This window comes from Hemitrygon akajei, unplaced genomic scaffold (assembly GCF_048418815.1).
Source record: "Hemitrygon akajei unplaced genomic scaffold, sHemAka1.3 Scf000037, whole genome shotgun sequence".
Classification (NCBI taxonomy): Eukaryota; Metazoa; Chordata; class Chondrichthyes; order Myliobatiformes; family Dasyatidae; genus Hemitrygon; species Hemitrygon akajei.
The window spans coordinates 317,946-343,918 of NW_027331923.1; the positions used below are offsets into that span (position 1 = coordinate 317,946).

At 43.6% G+C, this 25,973-nt stretch overlaps 1 long non-coding RNA gene across 2 annotated transcripts in view; it reads right to left on the bottom strand.

The window, feature by feature from the left end:
- Positions 1-4,447: 4,447 nt before the first annotated feature.
- LOC140720173 (uncharacterized) overlaps positions 4,448-25,973 on the bottom strand; it is a 914,213-nt gene continuing 892,687 nt past the window's right edge. The window contains exons 2-3 of one of the 2 annotated variants that reach the window (XR_012097118.1): positions 16,054-16,289; positions 4,448-4,705 (exon numbers count right to left, since the gene is read on the bottom strand). This is a non-coding gene — a long non-coding RNA (uncharacterized lncRNA). Of the gene's footprint in view, positions 4,706-16,017; positions 16,290-25,973 lie in introns of those variants that run through there. The other variant, XR_012097117.1, reaches the window with a different exon arrangement.

Genomic DNA, 25,973 nt, shown 5'->3' on the forward strand with positions numbered 1-25,973 from the left:
GATGGTAGGTCGTTTCTTTATTGTTACCTTTAATTCACGCATAACACAGCAACACCAACATTCCCAGTTAAATTATATTTTGACCCTTCTGGAAAAATGGTTATACTATCTCAATAGTTTCCTTAATATATCCTAAACCAACAAATTCTCAGGCATAACAGAATGATTAGACTTCTTTAAATCCTGTATCCTATAATCAAATAAAGGCATTGAAAGAAACAAGGTGGGGTTACCGAGAATGTGACTGCGGGACATTTTGCACAACCCAACGAACACATATTTCAAGTGTGATAAGAACCCAGGCACCGAAAACTAAAAACACTCTTCTTGTGAATTTCCCAACAGTTCTCCAACACACCTTGAACAGCATGAACATTTCTTTCCCCTTAAATTAATCCAGTATGCTAACATTAAATTCAGACTCCACAATTTCAACCAGTAAAGCTGAAACAGACATGACTGCACCACAACACAATCTCAAAGCCTGTGCTTGTTTCACAACCAAACATAATAAAGTTGAAGCTGAAGCTGATCTACAAACCACAACTATAATCAAGAACAGATCCAATTAAACAAATGAAATTGGTCAGCAAATATTTTCATGTTATACCCTAGAATACCCATAGAGATAACTGGGAATATTTAATGTTCCTTCATATTTTATCAATTATTTTTGTCCGGTGCTTCCATGTCAGCTTATTATCCATCCACATGCCTGGAAATCTTACCACTGACACCTTTTAAGGAGTTTGACCATATCATTTCAATTCAAGTGCAGGTCCATTAATCTTGTCTGTAAAACACATAACTTGTCCCATCTGTTTGCCGACTGTTTGACGTTACTAATTGCTAATGCATCCTATATACAGTAAAATTGAAATTTCTACCTCTAATCCATAAACTTCTATCATCTGCATATAGTGATTTACACAATCCACCATCTACCTCAGAGAAAAATATTGCTAATTATAATATGAAATAATAAATACTGCCTTGTGGGATCCCAATCTCAAAACAACCCGAATATAACTTGCCCACCCATACCTGACATCAGACGTCCAATTATAACAACTCAGAAAAAGTTATATAATCGCCTCTCCACTTGTATTTCCACAATTTCATAAAGATTCTTTCCTTCCATAAATACTATTTGCCTTTTGAATAGTAAAAATACTGCTGTTACAACATCTATATTTAACGGTGCTTTCCTAATATCATCTTCCAAACGTAAAAATAAATTCTATGTCTTACTTGCCCACCCATACCTTTACAAGACATCCAAATAAAAATAATCAGAAAAAAATAGTACAATAGTCCCCTCAATTGCATTTCCAAAAATTAATCAGAAGTCCGTCCTGCAATAAATTTCATTTGCCTTTTCAATATCACAAAATATTGCTATTACAACATTTTTATTTAACTGTGCTTTCTTAATATGATCTTTCAAACGCACAACTGATTTGAATGTTTTCTACCCTTCTGAATTCCCCTCTGATAAAACATGAAATCAGCTCTTTTATCAAAAATATAATTCAAACGCTCGATTACAATAGGGAGCTCCAGGTTTTAGAATGGGCACTACTACAACCATTTTCCAGGAGAATAGTGGATGGCTGAAGATCCAAGTACAATTCAAAAAGTTAATATTTTCACAAAAGAAAATTACATACATACCTGTGGAATCAAGAATTTCTACTGCAAGTTCGTCATACATTTTATTCCCATTCACAACTCTATAACCTGCCCCTTTCCTTATAAAACTGACAACACCACCCCTCTACCAACTAAGCTGTCAAGCCTAACGACAATAAAATCCTGCACAGGAAAAAAAAAACTAAAATATGCTGCTTTCCTGAACAGATATAACATCCAAAGAAACTGAAAATCAGAAATGAACTCTTAAAGTCTTGACCATTGTAAATCAGAGTTCTCGCATTTCATTGCAATATTTTAATCCTATTGTGTATGCTCCCAAGTAGACTGGGATACAGATACCCCACCCAACAAACCTTCATTTAAAGCTTCCCACAAAATACCAGTTACACCAAGATACCTTTCTGCAGCTTTCACAATAATTTTAATTTACTCAGTAGGATGAGATGCCTGATCAGTACAATTCACCACATTGGTTATAAACATCACAAACTTCATTTTATCCAGAAGTGAAGTATCTTTGGTGAGAGAACTGTGATGACGACATATATCCACTGACGTCACAGTCTGTTCTCTGAGTGGGATCACTTTATCCAGTTTACCTGCTCTGCTTGCTGTACTTGTCCTTCAACAGGCCCTTTTGCTCACTGTGTTGTTCTGAACCAATTGAACGGGTCACTTCATGTCTTACTAAACCAATCCCTTCTGCGTACACAAGGATCACATCCCTCCATTCTCCACACATTCACGTGGTATCTAATAGCCTCTATCACATTTGCCTCCACCACCACCCGATATTCACTCCAGACACCCACCACTATGGGAATGAAAAACAAACCTTGAAACGCAAATCTCCTTTAAACATTCTGAGTCAGGTTTTTAACATCATTGTCTTTACTAAGTGTTTTTTTTTTTCAACAGCAGCTATGCAGAGAAAAGATACAACACTACACTAAATTACAAAATACATAAATAGTGCAAAAAGGTCCAATGAGGATGTGTTCCCCCTTTCTCCTGAAGTGCATGCCCACTGGCATTGGACATTTCCTCCTTAGAGAAAAAATCCCGGCTGTCCACTCTGTGCCTCTCACGTTCCTGTAAACATCTGTCAGACCTCCCTCAGCCTCTGCCACTCTGGAGAAAATTACCCTAGTTTCTCCGGTCTCACTTTATTCAGGCAGCATCCTGTTAAGCCTCTTCCACTCACCACCCAAAACCTCCGAATTATTCCTGCATTCGAATGCAATTCTCCAGATGTGGTTAAACTAGAGATTTATGCAACTGCAGCATAACTGCCTGACAATGGAACCACTATCCGGGAGTTATGAACTCGGATTCCAAGATCCCCCTGTAGATCATCACAGTCCAATTTCGCCCAATGAAAATAACAGCAACGAGATAATGCTGAGGCTTTATAAGACACGAGTCAGGCCACACTTGGAGTATTGTCAACAGTGTTGGGCCCCACATCTCAGACAGGATGTGTTGTCATTGGAGAGAGTCCAGAGGAGGTTCAGAAAGATGGTTTCGGGAATGAAGGAGTTAAAACATGAGCAGCACTTGGCAGCTTTGACCCTGTGCTCACTGGAACTCAGAAAAATGCAGGGGCATCTCATTGAAACCTACCGAATGTTGAAAGGACTGGATAAGGTGGATGTGGAGAAGGTATTTCCTGTGGTGGGGCACAGCCACAAAGTCGAGGGGCCACCTTTTCAAACAGAGGTAAGTAGCTTATTTTTTGTATTAGCCAAGGTGTATTGGATCTGTGGAATGCTCTGCCACAGACTGCGGTGGAGGCCGAGTGTTTGGGTATATTCAAGGCGGAAGTTGATCGTTTCCTGATCAGTCAGGGTATCAAAGGATATGGCGGGAGGTCAGATATCTGGAATTGAGTGCGATCTGGGATCAGCCATGATGGAAAGGTGGCTGACTCAATGGGCTGAATGGCCTAATTCTGTCCCTATGCCTTATGGACTTATGAACAGAAGCCCCCTCAATCATGATGAATCTCCTCTGCACTCTTCCAGCACAAAACATCCTTTGTACAGAATGCTAAGCGGGACTGAATGTAACTTTTCAAGAACGTTGTCAAGTCAGGCAGCATCTGTTGAGGGGAATAGAGTCGATGGTTGGGACAGAACCGCTCCCTTACGGCACTAACACAGGCCCTTCGGCCCAACCTTACCATGCTGTCCTCCTGTCCATTTAAACTAATCCCTCTGCCTGTCTTTGACACAGAACACAGAAATCTACAGCACATTACAGGCTCTTCAGCCCACAATGTTGTACCGGCCATGTAACCTACTCTAGAGACTGCCTAGGATTTCCTGATCGTATATGCCTCTATGTTTCTAAGCTCCATGTACCTATCTAAGAATCTCTTAAAATATCCTATTGTATCCACCTCCACCATCGCTGCAGGCAGCCCATTCCATGCACCCACCACTCTCTGTGTAAGAAACTTACCCCTGACATTCCCTCAGTACCGACTTCCAAGTAGCTTAAAACTACGTCCCCTCGTGTTAGTCACTTCAAGCCTGGGAAAATGCCTCTGGTTATCCACATGGTCAAAGCCTCTCATCATCTTATTACAATTACTTATGTACAGGTTAGGAGAAATATAGCTTCAGCATCACCTCACAGCTCTTGAACTCAATCCCACGGTTGATGAAGGCCATCACACCAGACGCCTTCCTAACAACACTGCCAACCTCCACAGCAACTTTGAGTGTCGTATGGACATGGACCCCAAGATCTCTCTGACCCTCCACACTGCCAAGAGTCTTACCATTAATATTATATTCTGTGTTCAAATTTGACCTGCAGAAATGAATCTCTTCATCTGTGTTGAACTCCATCTGCCACTTCCCAGTTCTGCATCCGAGGCGAGGAAATAGATTGCCGAGCCTCTGGCTAGGATCATTATGTCCTCATTGTCCACGGGAATGGTCCCGGAGGATTGGAGGGAGGCGAACGTTGTCCCCTTGTTCAAAAAGGGTAGTAGGGATAGTCCGGATATAGACCATTGAGCCTTACATCTGTGGTGGGAAAGCTGTTGGAAAAGATTCACAAAGATAAGATTTATTGGCATTCAGAGATCATGGTCTGATCAGTGACAGTCAGCATGGCTTTCTGAAGGGCAGATCGTGTCTAACAAGCCTGATGGAGTTCTTTTAGGAGGTGACCCGGCATATAGATGAGGGTATTGCAGTGGATGTGATCTACATGGATTTTAGTAATGCATTTGATAAGGTTCCACACGGTAGGCTTATTCAGAATGTCAGTAGGCATGGGATCCAGGGATGATTGACCAGGTGGATTCAGAATTGGTTTGCCTGCAGAAAGCAGAGAGTTGTGGTGGAGGGAGTACATTCGGATTGGAGGGTTGTGACTAGTGGTGTCCCACAAGGATCAGTTCTGTGACCTCTACTTTTCGTGATTTTTATTAACGACCTGGATGTGCGGGTAGAAGGATGGGTTGGCAAGTTTGCAGAAGACACAAAGGTTGGTGGTGTTGTGGATAGTGCAGAGAATTGTCAAAGATTGCAGAGGATAGGATGCAGGAGTGGACTGAGAAGTGGCAGATAGAGTTCAACCTGGAGAAGCGTGGGGTGGTAGACTTTGGAGGGACAAACTCCAAGGCAGAGTACAAAGTAAATGGCAGGATACTTGGAAGTGTGGAGGAGCAGAGGGATCTGGGTCTCCATGTCCACAGTTCCCTGAAAGTTACCTCACACGTAGACAGAGTCGTTAAGAAAGCTTATGGGGTGTTAGCTTTTATAAGTCGAGGGACAGAGTTTAAGAGTCGCGGTGTAATGATGCAGCTCTATAAAACTCTGGTTGGGCCACACTTGGAGTACTCTGTCCAGTTCTGGTCACCTCACTATAAGAAGGATGTGGAAGCATTGGAAAGGTTACAGAGGAGATTTACCAGAATGCTGCCTGGTTTAGAGGGTGTGCAATATGATCAGAGATTAAGGAAGCTAGGGCTTTACTCTCTGGAGAGAAGGAGGATGAGAGGGGAAATAATAGAGGTATAGTTGATATTAAGGGGAATAGATAGAGTGGACAGCCAGCGCCTCTTCCCCAGGGCACCACTGCTCAATACAAGAGGACATGGCTTTAAGGTAAGGGGAGGGAAGTTCAAGGGAGGATAATAGAGGAAGATTTTATACTCAGAGAGTGGTTGGTGCGTGGAATGCACTGCCCGAGTCAGTGGTGGAGGCAGATACACTAGTGAAGTTTAAGAGACTACTAAACAGATATATGGAGGAATTTAAGTTTAGGGAGGCAGAGTTTAAGTGGCGGCACAACATTGTGGGCCGAAGGGCCTGTACTGTGCTGTATGGTTCTATGTTCTATCTATTTCTAGCTGGAATCTCTCTTTTAATTTAATTTTTTATTGAAGGCACGACACAGTACAGAAAACGTAATGCATTACATTTTCCTCCATTTTGCTTTTATACCTTACCCCTAAACACCACCACAACGTCATCAGTGGGGCCTTCTGGGAGTTGTAGTCATTTTCCTCGCTCGCTCCCTGTCAAAGCATGTTTCGTCAGCCACCACAGACGTCACCGAAACAGACCCACCGAGGCGCGAAGGGGAATCACACCCGTCCTTGTGGGCGCCGAGGCCGGCGACACCGACAGAAGCGACTCGCTGATCACCGCCATGGCGATGGAGCGGAAGAGGAGGGGCTGATCATGGGCTGATTTCCTCCAACCTTTCATCGCTCAGACATAACACTGACCCCTGCTGTCACTGGCTACAGTGCCTGTCGCTCAAATGGGAACTCAGAAGGTGATTAGTTTATGTGAACGTCAGTCAGCCTTCCTGTCTTTATGAGTTTGGATTTCGATTTATAACGGGACAGGAAGCAAATTGGGAGAAATGTGAGTTTTTATGTGATGGTGCATCAGTCTCCGAGTTACATTATTAACATTAAAAGGGCAAAGGCCGTGGTGAGGAAGTAGGTGATTTACTGGAGGTTATATAGAGATAATATTGGAAGGGATATCAAACTTGGAATTGTTTGGGATATGTTTTCGAAAATGGGATTTGTGGGGATCATAATATTCCAGTGTTGATTAATGAGGGCAAAATGATTGTTACTAAAACAGGGAAGGTTGTGTTACTGGCTGGGTCATTTGCTAACATTAATAATCAGGATAATTTAAGTGAAGAAGTTAAACAATGTTGGGATATGTTTTTCAGTGAATACCCCGATGTGCTGGAAGTCAGCTGTAGCAATGACAGTATCACTGAGGGAGAGATTTCTTTGTATGAATTTAAGAAGTCTATTAATAATGCAGGTCAGGTGTCCTCAGGAAAGAGTGATATTTGAAATTGTAATTGTATATAACTCTCTTTTCTGAAAATATTAAATCCCCATTTTATCCTAGTTAAGGGCCTATATCGTGAATGTCTCATTTATGTAAACTTATGCAATGTATGGTAATCAAGCACTTGAATTATATTTTGGAAAGAGTGGTGATGAAGTGTTTCATTAGAGTGGATTTTGGAAGGGTGAAATGACATTAGATTCAGTTTTAGGTTTGGAAGATGATATTCGGAAAGCACAATTAAATAAAGATGTTGTAATAGCAGTATTTCTTGATACTGAAAAGGGAAATTATATGGAAGAAAGGACTTTTGATTAAATTAGGAGTGAGAGGGACATAGTATAATTTTTCAGAGTTTTTTATTTGGACGGACTGTGCAAGTACGGGTCGGCATGTTATGTTTGTGTTTCTATGAGATAGAGAATGGGATCCCACAAGGCAGTATTTGTAGCCCTTCATTATTTAATATTATGATTAATGATATTTTCTCTGAGATGGGAAAATGGGATACCCTGGGTAAATCACAATATACAGATGATGTAGCTTTATAGAATAGAGGTATTAATTGCAATTTACAATTAATAGGTCAAACAGTGGGCAGATTGATGAGGATTTTAAGCTTTCAGTCGTTAAAACACATTACGTGGTTTACAAGCAGGATTAATAGACTTGCACTTGATTATAAATTAAATGATTACTATCTTGAGGAAGTGTCAGTGGTAAGATTTCTCAGTATGTGGATGGATAACCAGCTGACATGGAAGCACCTATCAGTAAAATAATTGATAAATGTAAAGGAGCTTCAAATCTCCTCAGGCATCTAAGTGGGTATTCTTGGATGCAACATGAAAATCTTTGTTGACCAATTATATTTGTTTAATTTGATCTGTTCTTGATTCTGTCTGTGTGGCTTATGGATCAGCTTCATCTTCAAATTAAAAATGCTTGTATTTGATACAATTACAGTTTTAAGATTGTGTTCTGGTGCAGTAATGTTGTTTTCTGTTTTGGCTTTACTGATTGCAATGGGACAATTGCCCTCAAAGTAACAGAGGTTCAAGTTGATGTCAACATATTGGATTAATTTGCGGGGGCAAGGAAATGATCATTCTGTTAAAGGTGTGCTGGAGGACGGTTGGGGTCATCACAAGAAGAGTGTTTTTTGTTTTGGCTGGCTGGGTTCTTATCACGCTGGGAATACGGGTGTATTTGATGATACAATATGTCCCACTGTAGCTTTCTTTGTAACCCCACCTTGTTTTTTCCAATGACTTCAGTTGATTTTAGGTTACACGATCGGATTCGGTTCTGCCTGAGAGTCTGTTGGTTCATCAGTAAATTAATGAAAGTTAGTATCATACAGTAACCATTTCTACAGATGAATCAAAAGAAAAGTTAACTGGGGATGTTGGTGTGGCTGTTTCTGTGTGCCTGAGTTGCAGGTAATGATAAAGAGATGACTTATAGCCATTTATCAGCATAGGAAGCAGAATTCTTTGCCAACAGTTTAGGCTTACAGTGGGTGGAGAAAATTGGTCCATATAATTTGCTCAGAATACATTTCGGCTTTGAGGAGTCTTAAACAGGTCATTCTGGCAGAAGCTCAGAATTTCATATAGAACAGTATTTCATATATAAAGTTTGATTTATATGTCTGCACATTATGGGCCCTGCACATCACACCGTTGAGGGAAATGATGGTGTTGACTGTTTAGCACCAAAAGCTGTTAAATGTTAAGCTGTGGATATAGACCTTCCACTTAGCAAATTAGAAGCTAAAGGGTTGGTGGTGTTAAGAATTAGGGGCTTATGGCAAGACGTAGGATAATGGACATAAGGACAGACACGTTTACAGAATACATAAACCTGTTGGGTTTATAGAAGAGGAGCTTAAAACAAGGGAAGGAATGATATGGACATGACATAGAAATGTCCACACTATGCTTAATTATGCCTTGTAACTAATTGGAAAACTTCATTCTGTGTTGTGTACATTTTGTCATTATGAAACTGTCGAAACACATACTATCTCAATGTGAAGCATACAAGGCTGAACAAAAATCAAATGCAGTCTTCAGTACAATCTTTGCGAGGGTAGATAGTTTTCAGATAAAAACTTTATTCAATTATGGGACTGACTTTAAATCAATTCACAGTTTGAGCTGGAAAAGGCATGTAATAATTGTGTTAAGCCTAAGGAAATGACATATAGGGTAGCAAAGGTGAGTGAGATGTTGGATTATTAAGATGCTCTTAAAATCCAACAAAAGGCAATGAAAAAAGCCATAAGAATGGTCAAGACGAAATATGAGGGCAAACTGGCCAATAATATAAATCAGGATACTAAAAGTTTAGTTTTCAGTTACATGAAGATTGAAAGGGAGATGAGAGTTGATACTAGACCACTGGAAAATGATGCTGGTGAAGTAGTAATGGGGGACAAAGAAATGGAAGATGAACTTAATGAATAATCTTCACTGTCTTCTCCGTTAAGCACCGCCCCCACTTGTCCCAGTAACCTGTCTCTTTACGGGTGGATTTTAGGACCCGGGAGAGCTCAGGACCCGCCGCCCCCATCAGCTGCTGAATTCCCGATGTTTCTGTTCGGTTGACGGATGCGGTGAACGAGCTTAAATTAATCGATCGATAATTCTCATGTCGTGTTTATTTCACTCCATAGAACCATAGAACACTACAGCACAGAAAACAGGCCATTTTGGCGCTTCTAGTCTGTGCGGAAACTTTATTCCGCTTGTCCCATTGACCTACACCCAGTCCGTAACCCTCCAGACCTCTCCCATCCATGCGTCTATCCAATTTATTCTTAAAACTTAAGAGTGAGCCCGCATTTACCACGTCAGATAGCAGCTCGTTCCACACTCCCACCACTCTCTGAGTGAAGAAGTTCCTCCTCATGTTCCCCTTAAACCTTTCCGCTTTCACCCTAAAACCATGTCCTCCTGTTTTTATCTTTCCGAATCTAAGTGGAAAGAACCTACTCACATTTACTGTCTATACCCCTCATAATTTTGTAAACCTCTATCAAATCCCCCCCTCATTCTTCTACACCCAAGGAATAAAGTCCTAACCTGTTCAATCTTTCCCTGTAACTCAACTCCCGAAGACCTGGCAACATCCTAGTAAATCTTCTCTGCACTCTTTCAATCTTACTGATATCCTTCCTATAGTTAGGTGACCAGAACTGCAGATAATACTCCAAATCTGGCTTCACCAATGCCTTATACAACCTCAGCAGAACATCCCAACTCCTGTACTCAGTACTTTGATTTATGAATGCTAGGATGCCAAAGGCCTTCTTTACAACCCTGTCTACCTGTGACGCCACTTTCAGGGAATTATGTACCTGAACTCCCAGATCCCTTTGTTCCTCTGCACTCCTCTGTGCCCTACCATTTACTGTGTATGTCCTACCTTGGTTTGTCCTTCCAAAATGCAACACCTCACACCTCACCTCACCTCACCTCATGCAGAATTTAATGTCTGCATTAAATTCCATCTGTCATTTTCTGGCCCATTTTTCCAGTTGGTCCAGATCCCTCGGCGAGCTTTGAAAGCCTTCCTCGCTGTCCACAACGCCTCCAATCTTGGTGTCAACAGCAAAATTGCTGATCTAATTGACCACATCTATATCATTGATATAGACAACAAACAACAATGGTCCAAGCACAGATCCCTGAGGCACACCACTAGTCACAGGCCTCCAGTCTGAGAAGTAATCATCCACTACCACTCTCTGTCTTTTCCCACACAGCCAATTTCGAATCCAGTCTCCAACCTCTCTGTGGATACCTAGTGTCTGAACCTTCTGACCTCCCATGTGGGACCTTGTCAAAGGCCTTACTAAAGTTCATGCAGACAACATCCACAGCCTTTCCTTCATCTACTTTCTTGGTAACCTCTTCGAAAAATTCTACAAGATTTGTTAAACACGATCTACCACACACAAAGCCATACTGACTATCAGCCCTTGGCTGTCCAAATACTTGTATATCCGATCTCTCAGAACACCTTCCAATAATTTACCTACTACTGATGTCAGGCTCACTGGCCTGTAATTACCTGGTTTACTATTGGAGCCTTTTTAAAACAACGGAACAACATGAGCTACCCTCCAATCCTCCGGCACTGCACAGGTAGCTGGGGACATTTTAAATATTTCTGCCAGGTCCCCTGCAATTTCTACACTAGTCTCTCTCAAGGTCCGAGGAAATGTCAAGTCAGGCCCGGGGGATTTATCTACCTTTATTCACTGTAAGGCAGCAAGCAACTCCTCCTCTTTAATCTACAAATGTTCCATGACACTACTGCTTGTTTCCCTTCCTTCCATATACACTATGCCAGTTTCCTGAGTAAATACTGATGCAAAAAACTGTTTAAGATCTCCACCATCTCGTGAGGCTCCACACATAGACGACCACTCTGATCTTCTAGGGGACCAATTCTGTCCCTTACTATCCATTTACTCTCAATATATTTGTAGAAATCCTTTGGGTTTTCCCTTCACATTATCTGCCAAAGCCACCTCATGTCTTTTTGCCTTCCTGATTTCCTTCTTTAGTATTTTCTTACGTTTTCTATACTCTTCAAGTAACTCATTTGTTCTTTGTTGCCTATACCTGCTATACACCTCTCCCTTTTTCTTAACCAGATCGCCAATATGCCTTGAAAACCAAGGTTCCCGAGGCCTGTTAACTTTGCCTTTAATCCTGGCAGGAACATGCAAACTCTGCACTCTCAAAATTTCGCCTTTGAAGGCCTTCCACTTACTGAACACATCCTCGCCAGAAAAAAACTTATCCCAATCCACTCTTCCTAGATCATTTTTCATTTCCACAAAATTGGCCCTTCTCCAATTTAGAACCTCAACTTGAGGACCAGACCCATCCTTATCCATAATTAACTTGAAACTAATGACATTATGGTCACTGGACCCAAAATGTTCGCCTACACATACTTCTGTCACCCGACCTGTCTGGTTTCCTAATAGGAGATCAAGTATTGCATCCTCTCTCGTAGGTACCTCTATATATTGATTTAGAAAACTTTCCTGAAAACATTTCACAAACTCCAAGCCATCTAGTCTTTTTACAGTTTGGGAGTCCCAGTCAATATGAGGAAAGGTAAAATCCCCGACTATTACAACTTCCTGTTTCTTACATCGGTCTTCTATCTTTATACAGGTTTGCTCCTCCAATTCTCTCTGACTATTGGGCGGTCTATAATACACCCCTATTAGTGTGGTCACACCATTCCCGTTCCTCAGCTACACGCATATGACCTCTGTAGACAAGCCCTCCGGGCTGTCCTGTCTACACACAGCTGTGATATTTTCCCTGACTAGTAATGCCACTCCTCCCCCTTTCATCCCTCCCCCTCTATCACGTCTGAAACAACAAATAATTCTATCATGTATAAACCTTAGGTGGGAGGTTATCTTTTTGTATTAATGTATTAAAAATAAATTATAAATTCTATCAATGAGAATTACAAATTCTCTTACTGAAGGAATCATATTTAAAATAGTATCCAACAAATCAGATTCTTGCATATATGGGAACTTAGATAATTATTTTTTGTAAAAAAAAGTCTAACCTGAAGATATTACAGTAAGTGTGTATGAGAGAGAGAATATTTGCTAATTAACTCTTCAAAAGTCATCAATCAACCATGACAAAATAAATGATAATAAAAATAAATAAATCTGCAAAAAAAAAGCAGATCCCCTTAATCACTAAAGATTAAACAAGTTTGGGAGAGAGAACTTAATATGACCTTTGTTAATGAAGATGGTCAAATCTTCTTTAATATGTGCCAATCAGTGTTTAATTCATTTTAAAATTGTTCACTGTTACTATTTAACAAAGGAGAGACTATCCAAAATATTTCCTAACATAGACAATTATTGCGATAGGTGTAAAACTGAAGTAGCCACTTTTTCACATATGTTCTGGTCATGTTCTTCATCAAAATCTTTCTGGAAATCTTTATTTTCTACAATTTCTAAAGCTCTGAAAATTAATTTACAACCTAATGTACAAACCTTTGATTTCTGTCTATACATGCAGTCCTCGCATGACCTTTATCCTCCTCCACCTCACTATCTGCTCTAACATTCTGGTTCCCCTCCCTCTGCAAATCTTTTTTACCCCCCCCCCCCCACAAGCAGCACTAACAAATCTACCCGCAAGGATGTTAGTTCCTCTCCAGTTCAGGGGCAAACCGTCCCGTCGGAACAGGCCCCACCTTCCCGGGAACAAAGCCCAATTGTCCAGAAACATGAAGCCCTCCCTCCTCACGATCTCCTGGCTTTTCCCCAGCAGGCTTGGCGCCCTTTTTGGGACCGGCCTCAATGCACCACTTTGTGAGCCGGTTCGAGTGCGCTGGGAAGTGGGTCGCCACATACCCCACCCCCCAGAACCGGCGATACACCCCCCCCCCCAATGTCCACAGTCTGGGCCGGACTCTGTTTGGGAGGTCTGCCTCTGCGCCACGATGCCGGAATCTAGACCGGCTGCGCCACCTCCACATGGGCCGGTTTGAGTTGGTCCACCGAGAAAACCTCCTCTCTCCCCCCAATGTCCAGCACGAACGTGGACCCGTTGTTCCTGATCACATTAAACGGCCCCTTGTAGGGCCGCAGTAGCGGTGCCCGATGTCCGCCCTGTCGTACAAAAACAAACTTACAGTTTCGCAGGTCTTTGGGTACGCAGGTCGGGTTCTGTCCATGCTGCGAAGTGGGTATGGGGGCCAGGTTGCCGAGCCTCTTGCGTAGTCTGCTCAGGACTGCTGCGGGTTCTTCCTCTTGCCCCCTTGGGGCTGGTATGAACTCCCCGGGGACGACCAGGGGCGTGCCGTACACCAACTCAACCGACGGGGTGTGCAGATCTTCTCTGAGCGCCGTGCGGATTCCAAGCAGGACCCAGGGAAGCTCGTCTGCCCAATTAGGCCCTTTGAGGCGGGCCATGAGAGCCCCTGTCTGAGGAGTCAAGGGCCAGGGGTCTCTCTGCTCTCGGTCCAGCGTAAAACCCTTGGGGAGACATTAGATGTCCATCCACTTTCGTCGAGTCAAACCACAGGAAAGGTTCGTGTCGGCCACCCGACCGCGCCTGAGGCCCAGCGGCCTTTCCCCGATCCCCGGGGCCCCACTGCCCGAGTCTCCCCCGATCCCCAGTGCTGCTCGAGTCTCCCATCCCCGATCCCCGGGGCCCCGCTGCCCGAGTCTCCCCCCGATCCCCGGGGCCCCGCTGCCCGAGTCTCCCCCCGATCCCCGGGGCCCGGCTGCCCGAGTCTCCCCCCCGATCCCCGGGGCCGCGCTGCCCGAGTCTCCCCCCGATCCCCGGGGCCGCGCTGCCCGAGTCTCCCCCCGATCCCCGGGGCCGCGCCGCCCGAGTCTCCCCCCGATCCCCGGGGCCCGGCTGCCCGAGTCTCCCCCCGATCCCCGGGGCCGCGCTGCCCGAGTCTTCCCCCCGATCCCCAGCGCTGCTCGAGTCTCCCATCCCCGATCCCCGGGGCCCCGCTGCCCGAGTCTCCCCCCGATCCCCGGTGCCCCGCTGCCCGAGTCTCCCCCCGATCCCCGGGGCCCCGCTGCCCTGTAGATCAACACAGTCCAATGAATATAACAGCAACGAGATAATGCTGAGGCTTTATAAGACACGAGTCAGGCCGCACTTGGAGTATTGTCAACAGTGTGGGGCCCCTCATCTCAGACAGGATGTGTTGTCATTGGAGAGAGTCCAGAGGAGGTTCAGAAAGATGATTTTGGGAATGAAGAGCACTTGGCAGCTTTGACCCTGTGCTCACTGGAATTCTGAAAAATGTGGGGGCATCTCATTGAAACCTACCGAATGTTGAAAGGACTGGATAAGGTGGATGTGGAGAAGGTATTTCCTGTGGTGGGGCACAGCCACAAAGTCGAGGGGCCACCTTTACAAACAGAGGTAAGTAGCTTATTTTTTTATTAGCCAAGGTGTATTGGATCTGTGGAATGCTCTGCCACAGACTGCGGTGGAGGCCGAGTGAGTGGGTATATTCAAGGCGGAAGTTGGTCGTTTCCTGATCAGTCAGGGCATCAAAGGATATGGCGGGAGGTCAGATATCTGGAATTGAGTGCGATCTGGGATCAGCCATGATGGAAAGGTGGCTGACTCAATGGGCTGAATGGCCTAATTCTGTTCCTATGCCTTAAGGACTTATGAACAGAAGCCCCCTCAATCATGATGAATCTCCTCTGCACTCTTCCAGCACAAAACATCCTTTGTACAGAATGCTAAGCGGAACTGAATGCAACTTTTCAAGAACGTTGTCAAGTCAGGCAGCATCTGTTGAGGGGAATAGAGTCGATGGTAGGGACAGAACCCCTCCCTTACGGCACTAACACAGGCCCTTCGGCCCAACCTTTCCATGCTGTCCTCCTGTCCTTTTAAACTTATCCCTCTGCCTGTCTTTGACACAGAACACAGAAATCTACAGCACATTACAGGCTCTTCAGCCCACAATGTTGTACCGACCATGTAACCTACTCTAGAGACTGCCTAGGATTTCCTGATCGTATATCTCTCTATGTTTCTAAGCTCCATGAACCTATCTAAGAGTCTCTGAAAATATCCTATTGTATCCACCTCCACCATCGCTGCAGGCAGTGCATTCCATGCACCCACCACTCTCTGTGTAAGAAACTTACCCCTGACATTCCCTCGGTACCGACTTCCAAGCAGCTTAAAACTACGTCCCCTCGTGTTAGTCACTTCAAGCCTGGGAAAATGCCTCTGGTTATCCACATGGTCAAAGCCTCTCATCATCTTATTACAATTACTTATGTACAGGTTGGGAGAAATATAGCTTCAACATCACCTCACAGCTCTTGAACTCAATCCCACGGTTGATGAAGGCCATCACACCAGACGCCTTCCTAACAACACTGCCAACTTCCACAGCAGCTTTGAATGTCGTATGGACATGGACCCCAAGATCTCTCTGACCCTCCACACTGCCAAGAGTCTTACCATTAATATTTTATTCTGTGTTTAAACTTGACCTGCAGAAATGAACCTCTTCATCTGTGTTGAACTCCCTCTGCCACTTCCCAGTTCTGCATCCGAGGCGAGGAAATAGATTGCTGAGCCTCTGGCTAGGATCATTATGTCCTCATTGTCCACGGGAATGGTACCGGAGGATTGGAGGGAGGCGAATGTTGTCCCCTTGTTCAAAAAGGGTCGTAGGGATAGTCTGGATAATTATAGACCATTGATCCTTACATCTGTGGTGGGAAAGCTGTTGGAAAAGATTCACAAAGATAGGATTTATTGGCATTTAGAGAATCATGGTCTGATCAGTGACAGTCAACATGGCTTTCTGAAGGGCAGATCGTGTCTAACAAGCCTGATGGAGTTCTTTTAGGAGGTGACCAGGTATATAGATAAGGGTAGTGCAGTGGATGTGATCTACATGGATTTAGTAATGCATTTGATAAGGTTCCACACGGTAGGCTTAATCAGAAAGTCAGAAGGCATGGGATCCGGGGATGTTTGACCAGGTGGATTCAGAATTGGCTTGCCTGCTGAAAGCAGAGAGTTGTGGTGGAGGGAGTACATTTGGATTGGAGGGTTGTGACTAGTGGTGTCCCACAAGGATCAGTTCTGGGACCCCTACTTTTCGAGATTTTTATTAACGACCTGGATGTGGGGGTAGAAGGATGGGTTGGCAAGTTTTCAGAAGACACAAAGGTTGGTGGTGTTGTGGATAGTGCAGAGGATTTTCAAAGATTGCAGAGAGACATTGATAGGATGCAGGAGTGGGCTGAGAAGTGGCAGATAGAGTTCAACTTGGAGAAGTGTGAGTTGGTACACTTTGGAAGGACAAACTCCAAGGCAGAGTACAAAGTAAATGGCAGGATACTTCGAAGTGTGGAGGAGCAGAGGGATCTGGGGCTACATGTCCACAGATCCCTGAAAGTTGCCTCACAGGTAGACAGAGTATTTAAGAAAGCTTATGGGGTCTTAGCTTTCATAAGTCGAGGGATAGAGTTTAAGAGACGCGATGTAATGATGAAGCTCTATAAAACTCTGGTTGGGCCACACTTGGAGTACTCTGTCCAGTTCTGGTCACCTCACCATAAGAAGGATGTGGAAGCACTGGAAAGGGTACAGAGGAGTTTTACCAGAATGCTGCCTGATTTAGAGAGCATGGATTATGATCAGAGATTAAGGGAGCTAGGGCTTTACTCTCCGGAGAGAAGGAGGATGAGAGGAGAAATGATAGAGATATAGTTGATATTAAGGGGAATAGATAGATAGCCAGCGCCTCTTCCCCAGTGCACCACTGCTCAATACAAGAGGACATGGCTATAAGGTAAGGGGAGGGAAGTTCAAGGAGGATATTATAGGAAGATTTTATACTCAAGAGAGTGGTTGGTGCGTGGAATACACTGCCCGAGTCAGTGGTGGAGGAAAATACACCAGTGAAGTTTAAGAGACTACTGGACAGGTATATGGAGGAATTTAAGCTTAGGGAGGCAGAGTTTAAGGGTCGGCACAACATTGTGGGCCGAAGGGCCTGTACTGTGCTGTATTGTTCTATGTTCTATCTATTCCTCGCTGGAATCTCTTTTAATTTAATTTTTCATTGAAGGCACGACACAGTACAGAAAACGTAATGCATTACATTTTCCTCCATTTTGCTGTTATACCTTACCCGTGAACAACACCTCAACGTCATCAGCGGGGCCTTCTGGGAGTTGTAGTCATTTGTCCTCGCTCGCTCCCTGTCAAAGCATGTTTCGTCAGCCACCACAGACGTCACCGAAACAGACCCACCGAGGCGCGAAGGGGAATCACACCCGTCCTTGTGGGCGCCGAGGCCGGCGACACCGACAGAAGCGAATCGCTGTTCTCCGCCATGGCGATGGAGCGGAAGAGGCGGGGCTGATCATGGGCCGATTTCCTCCAGCCTATCGTAACTCAGATATAACACTGACCCCTGCTTTCATTGGCTGTGCTGACTGTCGCTCAAATGGGAACTCAGCGGGTGATTGGTTTATGTGAACGTCAGTCAGCCTTCCTGGCTCTATGAGTTTGGATTTGGATTTATAACGGGACAGGAAGCAAATTGGGAGAAATGTGAGTTTTTATGTGATGGTGCATCAGTCTCCGTGTTACATTATTAACAATAAAAGGGCAAAGGCCGTGGTGAGGAAGCAGGTGATTTACTGGAGATTATATGGAGATAATATTGGAAGGGATATCAAACTTGGAATTGTTTGGGATATGATTTAGAAAATGGGTTGATTTGTGGGGATCATAATATTCCCAATTGATTAATGTTCTCATTGATTAATGAGGGCAAAATGATTGCTACTGAAACAGGGAAGGTTGTGTTCCTGGCTGGGTCATTTGCTGAGATTCATAATCAGGATAATATAAGTGAAGAAGTTAAACAATGTAGGGATATGTTTTTCAGTGAATACCCTGATGTGCTGGAAGTCAGCTATAGCAATGATAGTATCACTGATGGAGAGATTTCTTTGTATGAATTTAAGAAGTCTATTAATAATGCAGGTCAGGTGTCCCCAGGAAAGAGTGATATTTGAAATTGTAATTGTATATAATTCTCTTTTGTGAAAATATTAAGTGTTTGAATTGTGCATCTACTTTCCTCATGGAAAATGGAAATAGTAGTTCCTATTCTAAAACGTGGCAGATCCCCATTTGATCCTTCTAGTTAAGGGCCTATATCGTGAATGTCTAATTTATGTAAACTTATGGAATGTATGGTAATCAAGCGCTTGAGTTATATTTTGGAAAGAGTGATGATAAAGTGTTTTATTAGAGTGGATTTTGGAAGGGTGAAATGACATTAGATTCAGTTTTAGGTTTGGAAGATGATATTCGGAAAGCATAATTAAATGGAAATATTGTTATAGCAGTATTTCCTCATACTGAAAAGGGAAATGATATGGAAGAGAGGACTTCTGATTAAATTAGGAGTGAGGGGGACATTGTATAATTTTTGAGATTTTTTTATTTGGACGGACTGTGCAAGTACGGGTCAGCATGTTATGTTTGTGTTTCTATGAGATAGAGAATGGGATCCCACAAGGCAGCATTTGTAGCCCTTCATTATTTAATATTATGATTAATGATATTTTCTCTGAGATGGGAAAATGGGATACCCTGGGTAAATCACAATATACAGATGATGTAGCTTTGTCGATTAGAGGTATTAATTGCAATTTACAATAGGTCAAACAGTGGGCAGATTGATGAGAATTTTAAGCTTTCAGTCATTAAAACACATTACGTAGTTTACAAACAGCATTAATAGACTTGCACTTGATTTTAAATTATATGATTAATATCTTGAGGAAGTGTCAGTGGTAAGATTTCTCAGTATGTGGATGGATAATAAGCTGACGTGGAAGCACCTATCAGTAAAATAATTGATAAATGTAATGGAGCTTTAAATCTCCTCAGACATCTATGTGGGTATTCTTGGGTGCAACATGAAAATCTTGTTTGACCAATTATATTTGTTTAATTGGATCTGTTCTTGATTATGTTCTGGTGCAGTAATGTTGTCTCCTGTTTTGGCTTTACTGATTGCAATGGGACAATTGCCCTCAAAGTAACAGAGGTTCGAGTTGATGTCAACATACTGGATTAATTAGCGGGGGCAAGGTAATGATCATCCAGTTAAAGGTGTGCTGGAGGACGGTTGGGGCCATCACAAGAAGAGTGTTTTTTGTTGTGGGTGGCTGGGTTCTTATCAGATGATGTCCCACTGTAGCTTTCTCTGTAATCCCACCTGTTTTTTTCCAATGACTTCAGTTGATTTTAGGTTACACGATCGGATTCGGTTCTGCCTGAGAGTCTGTTGGTTCATCAGTATATTACTGAAATTTATTATCATACAGTAACCATTTTTACAGATGAATCAAAAGATAAGTTAACTGGGGATGTTAGTGTGGCCGTTTTTGTGTGCCTGAATTGCAGGTAATGATAAAGAAATGACTTATAGCCATTTATCAGCATAGGAAGCAGAATTCTTTCCCAACAGTATAGGCTTACAGTGGGTGGAGGAAATTGGTCCTAATAATTAGCTCAGAATACATTTCGGTTTTGATGATTCTTAAACAGGTCATTCTGGCAGTAGGTCAGATTGACTGTGGAAACTTGTCAAACGGTATTTCATATATAAAGTTTGATTTATATGTCTGCACGTTATGGGCCCTGCACACCACACTGTTGAGGGAAATGATGGGGTTGACTGTTTAGCAACAAAAGCTGTTAAATGTTAAGCTTCCATTTAGCAAATTAGAAGCTAAAGGGTTGGTAGTGTTAAGAATTAGGGGCTTATGGCAAGACGTAGGATAATGGACATAAGGACAGACACCTTTACAGAATACATAAACCTGTTGGGTTTATAGAAGAAGGGCTTAAAACAAGGGAATGAATGATATTGACATGACATAGAAATGTCCACACTATGCTTAATTATGCCTTGTAACTAATTGGAAAACTTCATTCTGTGTCGTGTACATTTTGTCATTATGAAACTGTCAAAACACATACTATTTCAATGTGAAGCATATAAGGCTGAAGAAAAATCAAATGCAGTCTTCAGTACAATCTTTGCGAGGGTAGATAGTTTTCAGATAAAAACTTTATTCAATTATGGGACTGAATTTAAATTAATTCACAGTTTGAGCTGGAAAAGGCATGTAATTATTCTGTTAAACCTAAGGAAATGGCATATAAGGTAGCAAAGGTGAGTGGGATGTTGGATTATTGGGATGCTCTTAAAATCCAACAAAAGACAACGAAAAAAGCCATAAGAATGGTCAAGACGAAATATGAGGGCAAACTGGCCAATAATATAAATCAGGATACTAAAAGTTTAGTTTTCAGTTCCATGAAGAGTGAAACGTAGGTGAGAGTTGATACTGGACCACTGGAAAATGATGCTGGTGAAGTAGTAATGTGGGACAAAGAAATGGCAGATGAACTTAATGAACAATCTTCACTGTCTTTTCCAGTCAGCACCGCCCCCACTTGTCCCATTTAACTTGTCTCATTACGGGTGGACTTTAGGACCCTGGGGAGCTCAGGATCCGCCGCCCACAGCTGCTGCTGAATCCCCGGTGTTACTGTTCGGTTGACGGATGCGGTGAACGAGTTAAAATTAATCGATCGATAATTCTCATGTTGTGTTTATTTCACTCCATAGAACCATAGAACACTACAGCACAGATAACAGGCCGTTTGGCGCTTCTAGTCTGTGCAGAAACTTTATTCCGCTCGTCCCATTGACCTGCACCCAGTCCGTAACCCTTCGAACCTCTCCCATCCATATATCTATCCAATTTATTCTTAAAACTTAAGAGTGAGCCCGCATTTACCATGTCAGATGGCAGCTAGTTCCACACTCCCACCACTCTCTGAGTGAAGAAGTTTCCGCTAATATTCCCCAAACCTTTCCCCTTTCACCCTAAAGCCATGTCCTCCCGTTTGTATCTTTCCTAATCTAATCAGTAGATTAGATTTCCTAATCTACTGTCTATACACCTCATAATTTTGTAAACCTCTATCAAATCCCCCCCTCATTCTTCTACACCCAAGGAATAAAGTCCTAACCTGTTCAATCTTTCCCTGTAACTCAACTCCTGAAGACCTGGCAACATCCTAGTAAATCCTCTCTGCACTCTTTCATCTGACTGAAATCCCTCCTATAGTTAGGTGACCAGAACTGCAAATAATACTCCAAATTTGGCCTCACCAATGCCTTATACAACCTCACAATAACATCCCAACTCCTGTACTCAGTACTTTAATTTATGAATGCCAGGATGCCAAAGGCCTTCTTTACAACCCTGTCTATCTGTGACGCCAATTTCAGGGAATTATGAACCTGAACTCCCCGATCCCTTTGTTTCTCCGCACTCCTCAGTGCCCTACCATTTACTGTGTATGTCCTACCTTGGTTTGTCCTTCCAAAATGCAACACCTCACGCTTGTCTGCATTAAATTCCATCTGTCATTTTCTGGCCCATTTTTCCAGTTGATCCAGATCCCTCGGCAAGCTTTGAGAGCCTTCCTCGCTGTCCACAACGCCTCCAATCTTGGTGTCATCAGCAAAATTGCTGATCCAATTGACCACATCTATATCATTGATATAGACAACAAACAACCATAGTCCCAGCACAGATCCCTGAGGCACACCACTAGTCACAGGCCTCCAGTCTGAGAAGCAATCATCCACTACCACTCTCTGTCTTCTCCCACACAGCCAATTTCAAATCCAGTTTACAACCTCTCCATGGACACCTAGTGTCTGAACCTTCTGAAGTAACCTCCCACGTGAGACCTTGTCAAAGGCCTTACTAAATTTCATGTAGGCAACATCCACAGCCTTTCCTTCATCTACTTTCTTGGAAACCTTCTCGAAAAATTCTACAATATTTGTTAAACACGATCTACCACGCACAAAGCCATACTGACTATCCTTAATCAGCCTTTGGCTGTCCAAATACTTGTATATCCGATCTCACATAACACCTTCCAAAAATTTACCTACTACTGATGTCAGGCTCACTGGCCTGTAATTACCTGGCTTACTATTGGAGCCTTTTTTAAACAACGGAATAACAAGAGCTACCCTCCAATCCTCCAGCACTGCACCCGTGGCTGAGAACATTGTAAATATTTCTGTCAGGGCCCCGCAATTTCTACACTAGTCTCTCTCAGGGTGCGAGAAATTATCAAGTCAGGCCTGAGGGATTTATCTACCTTTATGCGCTGTAAGGCAGCAAGCACCTCCTCCTCTTTAATCTACAAATGTTCCATGACACTACTGCTTGTTTCCCTTCCTTCCATATACACTGTGCCAGTTTCCTGAGTAAATACTGATGCAAAAAAACTGGTTAAGATCTCCCCCATCTCGTAAGGCTCCACACATAGACGACCACTCTGATCTTCTAGGGGACCCATTTTGTCCCTTACTATCCTTTTACTCTTAATATACTTGTAGAACCCCTTCAGGTTTTCCTTCACATTATCTGCCAAAGCCATCTCATGTCTTCTTGTTGCCTTCCTGATTTCCTTCTTTAGTATTTTCTTACGTTTTCTATACTCTTTAAGTAACTCATTTGCTCTTTGTTGCCTTTACCTGCTGTACACTTCTCTCTTTTTCTTAACCAGATCGCCAATATCCCTTGAAAACCAAGGTTCCCTATGCCTGTTAACTTTGCCTTTAACCCTGGCAGGAACATGCAAACTCTGCACTCTCAAAATTTCACCTTTGAAGGCCTTCCGCTTACTGAACACATCCTTGTCAGGAAAAAAAACTTATCCCAATCCACTCTTCCTAGATCCTTTTTCATTTCCATAAAATTGACCCTTCTCCAATTTAGAACATCAACTCGAGGACCAGACCCATCCTTATCCATAATTAACTTGAAGCTAATGACATTATGGTCACTGGACCCAAAATGTTCGCCCACACATACTTCTGTCACCCGACCTGTCTGGTTTCCTAATAGGAGATCAAGTATTGCATCCTCTCTCGTAGGTACCTCTATATATTGATTTAGAAAACTTTCCTGAAAACATTCCACAAACTCCAAGCCATCTAGCCTTTTTACAGTTTGGGAGTTCCAGTCAATATGAGGAAAGGTAAAATCCCCTACTATTACAACTTCCTGTTTCTTACATCGGTCTGCTATCTTTATACAGATTTGCTCCTCCAATTCTCTCTGACTATTGGGCGGTCTATAATACACCCCTATTAGTGTGGTCACACCTTTCCCGTTCCTCAGCTCCACCCATATGACCTCTGTAGACAAGCCCTCCGGGCTGTCCTGCACAGCTGTGATATTTTCCCTGACTAGTAATGCCACTCCTCCTCCTTTCATCCCTCCCCCTCTATCACGTCTGAAACAAGGATTATTTCTATCATGTATAAACCTTAGGTGGGAGGTTATCTTTTTGTATTAATGTATTAAAAATAAATTATAAATTCTACCAATGGAACTTCTTACTAAAGGATTCATATTCAAAACAGTATCCAACAAATCAGATTCTTGCATATATGGAAACTTAGATAATTATTTTTGTAAAAAATGTCTAACATGAAGATATTGCAGTAAGTGTGTATGAGAGAGAGAATATTTGCTAATTAACTCTTCATGTCATCAATCGACCATCACAAAATAAAGGAAAATAAAAATAAATAAATGCAAAAAACAGATCCCCTTAATCACTAAAAATTAAACAACATTGGGAGAGAGATAGATAGATAGATACTTTATTCATCCCCATGGGGAAATTCAACTTTTTTTCCAATGTCCCATACACTTGTTGTAGCAAAACTAATTACATACAATACTTAACTCAGTAAAAAAAAAAATGATATGCATCTAAATCACTATCTCAAAAAGCATTAATAATAGCTTTTAAAAAGTTCTTAAGTCCTGGCGGTTGAATTGTAAAGCCTAATGGCATTGGGGAGTATTGACCTCTTCATCCTGTCTGAGGAGCATTGCATCGATAGTAACCTGTCGCTGAAACTGCTTCTCTGTCTCTGGATGGTGCTATGTAGAGGATGTTCAGAGTCATCCATAATTGACCGTAGCCTACTCAGCGCCCTTCGCTCAGCTACCGATGTTAAACTCTCCAGTACTTTGCCCACGACAGAGCCCGCCTTCCTTACCAGCTTATTAAGACGTGAGGCGTCCCTCTTCTTAATGCTTCCTCCCCAACACGCCTAATGGCATTGGCCTTTGTTAATGAAGATGGTCAATTCTGCTTTGATATGTGCCAATCAGTGTTTAATTCAATTTAAGATTGTTCACTGTTACTATTAAACAAAGGAGAGACTGTAGTGGTGTGGCTACACGCAGCGCTGCAATAAACGACACGGAGTCGATAAGCTGCAGTTGCAAAAGAGGTTTATTCAAACCGCGGCCTCGCTTTAAAGCCTTCCTGGTCACGCCCTGCCCGGGCGGGAATGCTGTAGGGGGCGCGTATTCACAGTCCCGTCCCGCGCGGATGCTGTAGGGGGCGCGTATTCACAGTCCCGTCCCGTGCGGGAATGCTGTAGGGGGCGCGTATTCACAGTCCCGTCCCACGCGGGAATGCTGTAGCGGGCGCGTATTCACAGTCCCGTCCCACGCGCGGATGCTGTAGGGGGCGCGTATTCACAGTCCCGACCCACGCGGGAATGCTGTAGGGGGAGCGTATTCACAGTCCCATCCCACGCGCGGATGCTGTAGGGGGCGCGTATTCACAGTCCCGTCCCACGCGCGGATGCTGTAGGGGGCGCGTATTCACAGTCCCTTCCCTCGCGCGGATGCTGTAGGGGGCGCGTATTCACAGTCCCGTCCCACGCGGGAATGCTGTAGGGGGCGAGTATTCACAGTCCCCTCCCACGCGGGAATGCTGTAGGGGGCGCGTATTCACAGTCCCGTCCCACGCGCGGATGCTGTAGGGGGCGCGTATTCACAGTCCCGTCCCACGCGGGAATGCTGTAGGGGGCGCGTATTCACAGTCCCGTCCCACGCGGGAATGCTGTAGGGGGCGCGTATTCACAGTCCCGTCCCACGCGGGAATGCTGTAGGGGGCGCGTATTCACAGTCCCGTCCCACGCGGGAATGCTGTAGGGGGCGCGTATTCACAGTCCCGTCCCACGCGGGAATGCTGTAGGGGGCGCGTATTCACAGTCCCGTCCCACGCGGGAATGCTGTAGGGGGCGCGTATTCACAGTCCCGTCCCACGCGGGAATGCTGTAGGGGGGCGCGTATTCACAGTCCCGTCCCACGCGGGAATGCTGTAGGGGGCGCGTATTCACAGTCCCGTTCCACGCGCGGATGCTGTAGGGGGCGCGTATTCACAGTCCCGTTCCACGCGGGAATGCTGTAGGGGGCGCGTATTCACAGTCCCATCCCACGCGCGGATGCTGTAGGGG